Source organism: Odocoileus virginianus, chromosome 17, assembly GCF_023699985.2.
Source record: "Odocoileus virginianus isolate 20LAN1187 ecotype Illinois chromosome 17, Ovbor_1.2, whole genome shotgun sequence".
NCBI classification, from domain to species: Eukaryota; Metazoa; Chordata; class Mammalia; order Artiodactyla; family Cervidae; genus Odocoileus; species Odocoileus virginianus.
In genome coordinates, this window is record NC_069690.1 from 35,953,840 (window position 1) to 35,967,747 (window position 13,908).

The following is a 13,908-nucleotide window of genomic DNA, read 5'->3' on the forward strand; positions in this document are numbered from 1 at the left end:
TTATGGTAGATGAACATTGAGCCCCCTTCAGTTCCTGATTTCTCCTTTGATACACCTCCACACTCCACATATTATAATTTTTGGTTATGACTGAATAACTATGACTCCCAGCTAAGCCACATGGTATATTATAATTACATTTCCTTTCGTATGCAATGTTTTGGTTTGCCTGGTATTAATTGTCTCATTCTTTCATTTGTTTAGCTTTCTTTGTAGCTACTACTACAAATTCTTCCCTCCTTATTTCTTAACCTCATTTGTGGTTGAGAATATTTCCTTTATACAAAAGGTAGCCTTCTATATGGGTTTTCCTGGTGGCCCAGAAGTAAAGAATCTGCCTACAATGCAGGAGACTCGAGTTTGATCCCTGGGTCAGGAAGATCCCCTGGAGAAGGAAACGGCAGCCCACTCCAGTGTTCTTGCCTGAGAAACTCCATGGACAGGGGATCCTGGTGGGCTACAGTCCATGAGGTTGCAAAAGAGTCCGACATGACTTTGTGACTAAACAACAGCAGCCTTCTATGTATATACAAGTTTCTCATGCTGTCTGGAAGTAGAGAGTTCCTATGACATTTTTCATAAAATGAAATGATGTAAAAGGAAGAAACAGTTACCTCTGGACACATCTGGCTAATGGAAAGAACAAAATAAATTGAGATAAAGCACAGATGCTCACAGACACAGTTCAAAGCTACAGTAGCTTGGTGAGGTGCTGTGTGTAGTTTCCAGGCAAGGAGCCTGGTGGCGCCACTCTTACTGGGATGCATGCTGTCTCAGTAACAGCTAGCTGCAAACTCTGAGCGCTACCATTACTATTATTATGATGCTGTGCTTGGTGGCTTGTGGTATTTTCCCCAACCAGGGATTGAACCTGGACCCTTGGCAGTGAAAATGCTAACCACTGGACCTCCAGACAATTCCCTTTCACCTTTTTTTTAAAATTTCACTTTTGGTTGTGCTGGGTCTTCTTTGCTGCGTGGGCTTATCTCTAGTTGTGGCAAGTGGGGGCTATTCTCTAGTTGTGGTGCACGGGCTTCTCATTTCGGGGGATTCTCTTGCTGGAGAATGGAGCATGGGCTCCAGGGAACGAGGGCTTCACCAGTTGTGGCACGTGGGACTAGTAGTTGCCGTTCCCGGGCTCTAGAGCACAGGCCCAAGAGTTGTAGCATATAGGCTTAGTTTCTTTGTGGATCAGGAATTAAACCCATGTCTCCTGCGTTGGCAGGTAGATTCTTATTCACTGGACCACCAGGAAGTCCCACCATTTTTCTTAAAGCAAAAATTCTCTTCAGATCTTTCAGTTAGTAAAAACAGGTATTAGTGTAGGTCTTCTGTAAAAGCAGAGGGGCATAAAGTAAATTTTGAGAAGGAGGGGCTATCTGCACACTCTTCTGTATCTTGCTTTTTTCATTTAATGATACATCCTGACTCTGTATCAGTTCAAAACAAACTTTCTTGCTCCTTTTTTGTAGCTGCATAGTACTCCATTGCATGGATATACCAGGATTTCTTTAGCCAGTCTCCTATGTTTGGACATTTGTTTCTCATACTTTGCTATTACAAATAATGCTGAAAAACCTTGCATGGATGTGTTTTAAATATATTTATTTATGTATTTAAAATACATTTAGGGTAAATATAATATTATGTAAGTATATACAAATTAAATAATAATATAATATATTCAGGATTATATCTAGGGTAAATTCTAGAAGTGGAATTGCCAGGTCAAAGGGTCAAAGCCTATTTTGTTAGGTATTGCCACATCCTCCTCCATAGGGGTTACACCATTTTATACTTCCAAAAGGAAAGCTAAAGGAAAACTGTTTCTTCTACTCACACCAACAACACTTCTGATATCAGTTCTCCAATTCCCTGCAGACACCAACAGGGTGTCCTACAATTCAGTGCAATTCAGGCATTAATTACTCAGAGTTAGAGCAGATTCCATAGGTTAGGCCTGAGCGCACCTCAGACACCAGTCGTAGGTCCAGGCATCACAGACTTCTGACCAACAAGCTGTAAGTCAGGGCTTCCCAAGCCCAGCCCACAAGTTCGGTAATTTCCTAGAATGGCTTGCAGAACTAAGGGAAACACTTTACATATTCTTACTGGCTTATTTTAAGGATGTAACTCAGGAAAATCTGCATGGAAGAGCTTCACAGGGCAAAGCATGTGGGGAAGTGTGTGCAGAACTCCCCCGCCCTCTCCAGGTACACTACATACGCAACACCTCCGTGGGACACTCTCTCAATCCACTCACATGGGAGGTTAGTGGAGGTTCCATTACACAGGCCATTGGTAATTAACTTGATCCCCAGAACTTCTCCCCTGCCAAGAGGTGGGGCTGGGATGGAGCTGAAATTTCTGACCCTTTGATCTTGTGGTTGATTCCTCTGGCATCCAGCCCATGTCCTCCAAGAGTCACCTCTTTAGCATAAATTCAGGTAAGGTTGAAAGGAGCTTTTACCACTCCTACATTCAGGGTTATAGGGGCTCAGTGTCAGGAACTAGTGGCAGAGACCAAATAGATATTTCTTTTAAAAAAATTAATTAATTGATTGATTATTGGGCTTTCTCCAGTTGTGGGGAGAGGGGGCTACTCTCCAGTTTTGGTGCTTGGGCTTCTCATTATGGTAGCCTCCCTTGTGAAGCTCAGGCCATAGGCGTGTGGGCTCAGTAGCTGTGTGAGGTGTTAGTAACCCTGAGGCATGTGGAATCTTCCTGGACCAGGGATCGAGCTTGTGTCTCCTCCATTGGCAAGTGGATTCTTAACCACTGGGCCCAGGGAAGTTCCAAATATACATTTCTTATGTCATTGCAGCAAAGTATGAAAGTGTGTGTTTCCCACACAGCCTCGCCAGCAGAGTGTGTGGCCAAGCTTTTGAATTTCTACCAATCTGATAAATGAGAAGTAGGGTTATGGTGTACTTTTAATTTACATTTCTCTTCTTCATGAGTAAAATAATGCAAATTTTCATATATTTTAAGGCCATTTTTAGATCTTCGTGTGTGTTTGTAAGTAAACTATTTCCTCTTGTCTACTTTTCTAGCAGGGAAGGATTATTTTAGAGAAAGATACAGCATTCACTAAAGGTACACACTAAACTGCTGTAACAAAAAGGCCCTGCAATGCAGGGGCTTAAGACAGATGGTTGATGCTTTCTCATGTAGCAGGAAGAGGTGAGCAGCCTGCAGCTTTTGGAGTGCCTCTGCTATCCTCAACATGTGCTCCTTCTCTGTCTAGACCAATTGTCATCAGCAGGAAGGTGAGAAATGCAAAGGGCAAACATCTTTTTTTCTTCTAAGGATTGGGATCCAGAAGTTGGGCACCTCCTTACTGCTCGCCTCCTATTGGCCAGAACTCGGTCACGTGGCCACACGGCTGCAAGGAGGGTGATGAACTCTGGTCTCTGGCTGGACTACCACTTATCCTTGAGGGTGGGGTTTCCATTACTAACCAGAAGAAAGGGAGGATAGGCAGTGGAGAGTACTTCAAGGGGTAATTAGTACTCTCTGCCCCAAGGCCTGCATGAATCAGAGCGTTTATTGAGTGGCTTCTATGTATACAATCTGTTTCAGACACGGGAGGTGTGTGAAACCTGTAACTTGTACAAGAATGGATGGAAAGCACCCTGGTATAGGAAGGAAACTAGAGCAGTCATTAATCTGCCCAGAATCTCATAGGCAATCAGTGATGCAGCCAGGACGGTCTGGTCCCAGGACCAATACTCTTTTCATCACTGTTTTATTCTGCTCTGGGCCTTATTTAGTTTTTTTTTTTTTTTTTTTTTTTTTTTAGCTATTTTTTGCTCTCTGGGGTCAGAACTTTCTTTCCTCTAACACATACCTCTATTGTTCGACTTTCAGGCATGTCACTCTTACACACTTCCGTAGGAATGTGTAGTGTCATGTTTGCCAGTAAAAGACTGCTTCCCCTACAGCTTCCTCTGCACTGCTGCCTTCAGGCCACTCAGTCACCTTCCAGTCACTGCTCGGCCTGGCTGTTCAGTGGCTGAGACCCCTGTCCTCCTGCTTTCCCTGTGTGGCCTCATGATAAACTCCCACTATATAAAGATATTCTGCATGACCCGGGTCTTTGCTACTTGAAACAGCCCACAGTTCACCCCCTTATATGTGAGGCCTGGAGCCTGGCCTTTGCCTTGTGCATGTTAATGTACCAGCGGAGAGGTTTAAGCAGGTGGAATTCAGGAGCAGCCCTGTGATTAGAAGCATCCTAAGGTAGTGATGTGGGGATTGGGGGAGAAACAAGGAGGCCAGTGCAAGGCCTTAACCAAACTGGGGGGAATGGAGAGACGTTCTTCTTCCCTCTTGTTGGACACAGGGTCCTGGCCAGGGCAGCATGCAGCATGTTGCCCTCCAGGGCAGATTCGAATGGGAGCTTCCTCACCACCCGGCCGCACTGCCTTTCCAGGTGGACCCTGCAGTGTTCCAAACTCTGCATACTCCAGCTTCCCGGCATTCTTACTGCCCCCCAACAAGCCCGCACTTCTACAGTGCATCGCCTTTACTCACGCGGTTATATCTTTCCTCTCTAGCATTGCCAGGAAAACGCTTACTCATCCTTCAGAGTCCAAGTTACATGGCACCTCCCCTGCGGTGACACTTTCCCTGCTTCCCGGACTTAGTCACATTCCCCTGTGCTCCCGTGGGACTTGGTACACACATGCATTACAGCAGTCATTGCACTGAGCTGTTAATTGTGTGTTTGTGTTTGTAGTTGCCACTACAAAAATGGTGACCTCTCAAATGGTAGGGATAAACTTATTCCTCTCTATTTCCCTTTGTTCTCAGAGCACCTACAGGAGGCCTGGTATAGGTGGGCGCTCAATAAATGTCAGTGAATGAATGGTGGGGTTGATTGCAGCCTGATACAAGAGGGGCTCCCCACCTGCACCTTCCCGGAGCAACCTCTAGAGGGCAGTCGCATACCACATGCAGCTTCTCTAGCCTCTGCTCAGTTGCCTTTATTACCTCAGGCAGCTTGCACGATGATAGGTAGATAGATAGGTATGCCCATCATCATACAAGCTGCCTAAGGTAATAAAAGCAAACGGGCAGAGGCCAGAGAAGCTGCCTAAGATAGGTGGGTGGATAGATATGGTGGCTCTGGATGAGCTCTGGAGTTGACAAGCCCTGGGATCTTAGACTAACCTGGCAGATTTAGGTACTGGAAGCACTGTTGACTTATCCCTTAGATATTGTTTTAGAGCTGAGGAACTATGGTTGAAAGATGGAAAAAAGTTATCGGTTTTAAAATAAGCAAAGAAAATTGCAAAAATGAAAATTCACAAATATTAAATAAATGGTCACAAGATAAAAACATCACCCAGTTAACTGTAGCTCCACTTGTACATAATTTATGTATAAATTATATTTCATGTGAGATGTGAGTGCATCTTCCTGTTTTTGTCAGGATGTGGGCAATCCCAAAGCATCAAGGGCTCTTGATGCTCTTGAAAAGGCCCTGGGAAGGAGTAAGCGGAATGGAGTGTTATTGGAAGCCCAGACTCCCCACCAGAGGGCACAGGGCCCTGCTATTTAGCTCAGCTTCCCACTGAATCTGAGGCTGGAGGTCTGCACACCCACCTGCCTTTCCCTTTTCTGCTGAGGGCTCTGGGGCCACGCCCACCAAGGTCTGGTCAGTAACAAAGGTTGACCTCGGCCACCGTCTTTCCTGATCTCAAGTTAAGATAACAAAGAGTTGGTGTGAGCTCTTCCACTGGAAAAATATTGAATAGGAAGAGGCTGTTTCCCCTGGGACTTCTGAATCAGCAACAGAATGGGCAGGAGATGAGAATGTGACCAAGTGACTTTGAATTCAAGTCAAAACCAGTCAAGGGCTCTAAAGCACTGGGTGGGGACCCAGGAAGGCTTCTGGGAAGAGGGAGCATTTTGAGTTGGCTTTGACAGGTGAGTGAATGTCACACAGGCAGTAGGTGGAACATCCTAAAAGAGCAGGAGAGAGGGGAGGGGAAATTAAATGGCACATTCTTCAGGCTTCACAGATTTCCTGGGGCAGTGGGGTCTGCAATTCACACACGAAGGGGCTGAAATTCAAGGAGTTAATTATAATAGTAAAAAAAGGGTCATTTATTGAGTGCTTACTTTCAGCCAGACCCTGTGCTAAGTCCCTTACATATCTTGTCTCATTTAATCCTCTCAACAACCCTAATGAGAAGTAGATGTTATTAGGTTCATTTTACAGATAGGGAAACTGAGGTTCAGAGATGTTATATAAGTTATGGACCGTCAGGATTCAAAGGCAAGTCTGGCTGACTTCAAACCTCAGGCTTTTAATCACCACATCATGCCCTCTTTCAAAGCGGCCTGCCCAATTTCACAGGGTGTGAATTAAGTGGCAGAGTGGAACATTTATTGAGTGCTTATCATCAGTACAGACCTGTTCCAAAGGCTTTGCACATTTTGACTCATTTAGCTGAAGTAAAGGAGGCAATGATCATTCACAAACAGGGAAACCGAGGCCAAGAGAGGCTAATTAACTTGCTTAACTTGCCTACGGTTGCTTCCAGGCTGTCTGGTTCCAGAGTCTGGGCTCTTTACCACAAGCCTGCCTGTTCTATAAGGTCACAAGGTATGGGGCCAGGGCAGCGATAGGCCCAGTAGGGTAGAGAACATGAGGGTGGGGTGTAGTGGTCTGTGAGGTGTGTGAGGGAGAACCCAGCCACAGGAGCTGGTCGCAGTGTTTTTCTCTGCTGTTTCCTCAAAAGGAATTCAATGCTAAGTTCCAATCAAAACTACAGAGAGCATAATGCCTCCCCAGGTATCTTTCCCTTAAGGCAATTTGTTGAAGTGGTTTTAAATTAGCAAATACAGCTGCTTTGCAAATAGGGGTTCCTTTATTCCTTGTGATCAGGGCCATTGGTCCGCTGAAGCTTTCCTGTGTGGCTCACACAGTCCTCCAGTTAAGGTCGGGAGTCACTTTATTGAGGATGTTAGCAAGACGGGTCTGTGTGGGGGAAAGGCTGGTGTGGATGAGGTCAGAGATTTAATTAGGTGTTGGAAAGGGAAATGTCCATGGCTCTGGTCCCTAATATGACTCTATTCAGGGCCTCTGGGACCAGTTCTAGGTTTTGTGACTCAAAGGGAAACAATAAGCACAGCTTTATGTAGGTGGAAGGATCACATTTGGAGAAAGGGAAACTGTAGGGAGACAGAGTATTAATATTGAAGCATATGGGCCCTGAAGTTGGACTATCTGAATTCAAATCCCTACTCTGTTACCATATGATGTTGGGTAATTTACTCAACCTAAGTCTTACTGTCCCATCTTTAAAATGGGTATTTTAATGATCAGTTCAGTTCAGTTGCTCAGTCGTGTCCAACTCTTTGCAACCCCATGGACTGCAGCATGCCAGGTGTCCCTGTCCATCACCAACTCCTGGAGTTTACTATTTTAATGATAACTTCACTCATTAACTGTTCATATAGTAATGATTAATGGCTTGTTGTGGGAATTAAACTGACCACGTACAAAGTGCTTAACTCAATGCTTAACATATTAATACAAACAATCAATGCCTATTATTTTGTTCAAATTAAATGGGAAGACAACAATAAAAACAATTCTATTGTTCAAGTTAGCTATAGAAAGAATTTCCTCACAACAAAGAGTGTGAAGCTTGAGCAAATTGTAAAAGCTCCTCCACAGTTTCTTTCCAAGAGTGGATTTCAACTCAGGGGTGGTCGTTTCTGGAAGCAGGGCCTGGGGGTGCCCTGGTGACGGGCAGGTATGTGTGGCTTCCTGAATCTATAACAGTTGATAAAAACAGATATTCTCTATGGCATTGCCTGAAGTTTACAACCAGGAGATGGAGCACCTGCATTGCCAAGATGCGCATTTATAACTATTTCCTGGACCTGAGTAAATTTCTGTTTTAAAAGTACTTTCTGGATCCCTACCTAAGTCTCCTTACTGCTTAGCATTAGTATTTGCTTCTCTTTGGCTGAGTGAGAACTGAGCTGCAAAAACTCCCGGAATGAAGGAAGGATGAAAGGAATGGGGGGGGGGGACGGTAAGTGGGTTGGATGGGGGGGGCAGGGATGGGCCCCCCATAATGGGGAATGGGCTTGGGCTTGGACCCAGGTCTGGACATCACTGTGCTGTGCTTAGTTGCTCAGTCATGTCCGACTCTTTGCGACCCCATGGACTGTAGCCCACCAGGCTCCTCAGTCCATGGGGATTCTCCAGGCAAGAATACTGGAGTGGGTTGCCATACCCTCTTCTAGGGGATCTACCCAACCCAGGGATCAAACCTAGGTCTCCTGCATTACAGGCGGATTCTTCACGATCTGAGCCACCAGGGAAGCCCCTGGATATCACTAGGGACTCTTAAGATTTGTCCTGACTTGGAGGCAGCCAGAAAGCCTTTTGGCTACTGGCAAAGAATGAGTTACCGAGCGTCAGTCGAAGGGATGGCAAGTGGTGAGGGGGGCCTGGTCAAGTAGTTCTTATCTTTGGGGAAGTTTCAGAGTCATTGTCACTTGTAGGGAATTTCCTGAACTATGGACGTTATTGCAGACAGGATAGAATGGCTGGTGAGAGGAAGTTGGCCTCAGTCTCCCCCCACCCACACCCCCACAGCAGGCTTCAGTATTACAAACCTAAACCCTGGTCTGGCTTGACCTCCTGTGACCATGCCTCCCTTATTGGGTCCTCCTCCTCACTAAACCTCGGCTCCCTCCTCTGTAAAAGAGGATGGCAGTAGCACTTACTGACAGTAAACCTTGTATGTTGGATATAAATAATATAATATGACTCCTGGGGTCAGAGATTTGCACTGAGGGGAAGGAACACAGAAGAGAGTCTGTCCCATTTCTTGGCAGCTGATTAGAGGAACAAGCCAGTCATAAATCAAAAGACATGCAACTGGAAAATACCTTTTCCAGCCTGTGGTGGGGAGCAAAACACAAATATTGGAGAGAATTTCTAGTTGCTCTTGGCAGTAAATTTTGTCACATTGTTGCATTGGTTTTCTCTTCCCTGTCTATGTTGAGATGCTATTCAAATAAAAGTGTGTCCCCAGGGCTCCCGTAGGCTGGCAGCAGGAAGCACAAGTGGCAAGCTGGACATCTGATCAGAATGTGTTCTGGGTCCCCTGGCAGATTCTGGGGAATTGACTTAGAGCATTTACCATTCCACCACAAAAGCACAGAGGGCATTGGGAGGGGCTAGACTGTCTAGACTGTGCTGCCTGCAGACTATGCAGGGACCCCTGAATTCAACCCAGGGTAACAAGCGTCTACCAGGCACCTGTGTGTTCAGTAATCGGGGAAGGTTTTCAGATTGAGGGGGCTTCTTCCTGTCATTGGTGGGAGATTATCGGCTCAGGGAAAGGCTAGTGGATTAAAAAAGGTGAAAAAGATAAACAGCAAGAAGCAGTGAGGTGGAGAAAGAACCTCTACTGTTGGGGCTCATAGAGAGACCAGGAGGGGGTCAGAGGTGTGTGTGTGTGTGTGTGTGTGTGTGTGTGTGTGTGTGTTGCGGGCAGGCAGAGAACAACATCCCAGGGAGCAGATGTTGAGGAGGGACTAGCCTCTGACAACGGATGTGAAATATTGACCCAGGGGAAAGTGCCTGGTGTTTGTCCAGGCCAAACCAGTGCAGCAGTTTCCATGGGAGGAGGTATAGGAAGATGCCCCGAGTCGGGAGGCCCACACTCTGTAGCTCACCCTGGGGGAACCTCACCAAGGTCCAGAACTCAGTCTCCCTACTTGGGGACAGATCCTCTAGCAAGATTTAGAGAAGGATGCTTATGTTTGAAATCAAGGTGGGCAGCTGTGCACACACATGTGCACACAGATAAACAATTATATGGTCTTTTTTTTTTTTTTAAAGTTCACCTATGCATAGAAAGAACTAGATGGAAATGTTAACAGTGATTGTTTGTTTGATGGAACTATAATTTTCTTTCTATTTCATATATTTCAAATGCTCTTTAATGAGAAAATACTGGTTTTTAAAAAGAGAGGAAAGAAGTGCATCTGCCTGTCAATGTTTGGTTCCTGAAGTCAAAGGTTTGTTTCTAGCCCTGCTGATGTAGCTAAAACTGACTACATTAGTTAGCCGTCCTTCACCTTATACTTCATCTGTACATCTTTCCATATGTTTTTCTTTTCCTTCGTTAATGATTCTTTTGCACCCAATTTACCCGCTAGTATTTGACTCTATTGAACTCATTTTCTGAAGCTGTTTTCCTGCTTGGCTTTCAGGCAGCAGCTTTCCTTTCCTTCTTGGATGGCTGCCTAACTCCTAAAATTGATATTACTCAGGGTCTGTCCTCAACTGACCCTCCAGGTTGGAGCGCTGCCTCCCATGGTTTTATTCACACCACCTTGTGTCAATAACAACTTGTAGCTCCAACCCATCTCCTTGCAGAAACATTTCTCCAAATGCCTACTGCCTAAGCCCACAGGCCTCTCAGATTCAACATGCTTAAAGCTTAAATTCCTTCCCGAGGGCAACTCTTCCTTCTGTGGCATCTGTATTAATGGCCGGGGTCAGAACCCCAATCATTGTCTATTCTTCCCTACCTCTCTGTAGCAGGTTGAAAAGAGATGTCTTTGGCTTATAATTGTTACCTTATATGGATAAAGAATATTGCCTTATAAAATGAAAGGTGTGATTAAGGATCTTGAGAGGAGTTTATCTTGGATTATCTAGGTGGGTCCTAAACCCAATGAGGAGTGTCCTTAAGAGGCACATGGAAGAGAAGACACAGTGAGAAGAGGCGGCATTGTGACCAAGGAGGCAGAGAACGGCAGCTGCTGCAAGTCAAGGGACACCAACTCAAAGAACAGACTGTTCCCCACAGCCTTGGGAGGGAGTGTGATCCTGCCAACACTTCGGTTTTGAACTTCGAAGAGCTTCCAGAATCTGCCACTGTGAAGCAATAACTTTCTTTTTTGTTTTAAGGCAGCCAGTTAGTGTTAAGTTGTTAGGGAAATTAATGCAACCTCACTCTTTGGCATCTAATTGATCACAAAAGTCTTGTTGATTTCCACTCCTAAGTAGTTCTGGTTTCTTTCCCTTGTATATCTCCACTTTCTGGTCCGGGTCCCTTTGTGCTCTCTAGAACCACTATAATGGTCTCCTAACTGTTTTCCCTTTCTCTAGGCTTCCCCTGATTACTATCCCCACACCCAATCCATTTTCCACAGTGGTTCCACTGCCTAGAACCACAGGGAGCATTCTAGAATATAAGTTTGACTATATCACTCCCCTATTAAAAGATCTCAAAAGCTCTCTATCGCCTTTAATAGGACCAAGCTCAGATTATTCCTCAGGATGGTCTGCAAGGCCCTCCCCAGATGGGATGTAACCTTCTTTCCAGCCTCCTTTCTCATTCTGCACTACTAGGAACATGTGCTCTCATCACATGGATCATTGCAATTCCTTTTTCATGACCTGTTCTTTGAAGCTCCTGTTCTGTTTTTAGATAATAATAAATCTTTAATTTTGTGGTAATTATAGATTCATGTACAGTTTGTAAGCAATAATAGAGATCCCATGCAGTTTTCACTTCAATCCCAAAGAAGGGCAATGCCAAAGAATGTTCAAACTACCGTACAGTTGTGCTCATTTCGTGTGCTAGTAAAGTTATGCTCAAAATCCTTCAAGCTGGGCTTCAGCAGTACCTTAACTGTGAACCTCCAGATATATAAGCTGGGTTAAACCAGAGGAAACAGAGATCAAATTGCCAACATTTGTTTGATCCTAGAGAAAGCAAGGGAATTCCAGAAAAATAACTACTTCTGCTTCCTTGACTATACTAAAGCCTTTGACTGTATGGATCACAACAAACAGTGGAATTCTTAAAGAGATGGGAATACCAGACCACGTTACCTGTCTCCTGAAAAACCTGTATGCAGGTCAAGAAGCAACAGTTAGAATCCGACATGAAACAACTGACTGGTTCAAAATTGGGAAAGGAGTACACCAAGACTGTATATTGTTACCCTGCTTATTTAACTTATATGCAGAGTACATCACGTGAAATCCCATGCAGGATGAAACACAAGCTAGAATCAAGATTTCTGGATGAAATATCAACAGCCTCAGGTATACAGACGATAACACTCTAATGGCAGAAAGCAAAGAGGAACTAAAGAGTGTCTTGATGAGGGTAAAAGAGGAGAGTGAAAAAGTTGGCTTAAAACTAAACATTAAAAAGACCCTAATATCATGGCATTCAGTCACATCACTTTAGGGCAAATAGAAAGAGCTAAAGTGGAAGCAGTAACAGATTTTACTTTCTTGGGCTCCAAAATCACTGTGGATGGTGACTGCAGCCATGAAATTAAAAGATGCTTGCTCCTTGGAAGGAAAGCTATGACAAATCTAGCAAGGATATTAAAAAATAGATACATCAATTTGCTGATAAAGGCCCATATAGTCAAAGCTATGGTTTTTCCAGTAGTCATATATGGCTGTGAAAGTTGGACCATAAAGAAGGCTGAACAACAAAGAAATGATGCTTTTGAATTGTGGAGATGGAGAAGACTCTTGAGAGACCCTTGCACTATGAGATCAAACCAGTCTATCCTAAAAGAAATCAACCCTGAATATTCATCAGAATGACTGATGCTGAAGCTGAAGCTCCAATACTTTGGCCACCTGATCTTTTCACTGGAGGAGACCTGATGCTGGGGAAGATTGAGGGCAAAAGAAGGGGGTGGCAGAGGATGAGACGGTTCAATAGCATCACTGACTCAATGGATATGAATTTGAACAAATGCTAGGAGATAGTCAAGGACAGGGGGCCTGGTGTGCTGCAGTCCATGGGGTTGCAAAGAGTTGGACATGACTTAGTGACTGAATGACAACTTCAATGCACCTTTTAATGTCGCTTCCCTCAGTGGTAACATCCTGCAAAACTTTAGTAAAATAACATAACCAGGATATCAACACTCATGAAATTTGCCAACCTTATTCAATTTTCTGGTTTTTTGGTTCTCATTATGTAGTTGGTTCAATGTATTTTTATCACATGTAGGGTAGTAGATCCACCACCGTAGTCAAGACACAGTACAAGGACCCCTTCCTTGTACAGCCCTCATATATATCCCTACCTTCCTTCTCCTTCCTACATATCCCTACCTTCCTTCTCCCTCCTACCTCTACCTAACCCTTAGCATCTCTAGTTTAGTCTTCATGTCTATAATTTTGAATTTTAAAGTTTTTTTTTTGGGGGGGGAGCTGTGCAAGCTCTTTGTTGTGTCACATGGACTCTCTCTAGTTGCAGCCTATGGGTTTAGTTGGGATCTTAGCTCCCCAACGAGAGGTCAAACCTATGTCCTCTGCATTGGAAGGCATATTCTTAACCACCAGACCACCAGGGAAGTCCCTCAAGAGGGTTAAATGAACAGAATATATAGTATGTAATTAAAATGCTTTCAAGTTTAGCATAATTCCCTGGTGATTTCTGTAAAATTATTGCATGTGCCAGGTTTGTCCCTTTTTATTGCTGGGTAGCATTCCATCTTGTGCCTTTTTACAGCATCCTCCACAGTTTTCTCCACCTAAGGGTCACTCATTTTTTAATGTCAGATTCAAATCCTGTCCTCCCACCTGCAGGACTTGTTAAATATTATCACAGTTACTTGTTGTACGCTCAGCTCACATCATCTTCTCTGGTATCATTGTCCTCTCCCTATGCTCAGCCCTCCTCATCCTCCCAGTGACTTAGAGCAGACAGGTTGGTGCAGGGTGACTGCATCCTCTAGCCACAGTGAGCACTGGTTCACCCTAGCAGAGCAACAAGTCCTCCCTCAGGGAATCTAGAATTGGACTGAGATTCCCATCCTTTCCTTTCAAATCTCTCTCTTTTTTTTTTTTTTTTTTTTAAGAGCAGAGTAGCTTAAAAA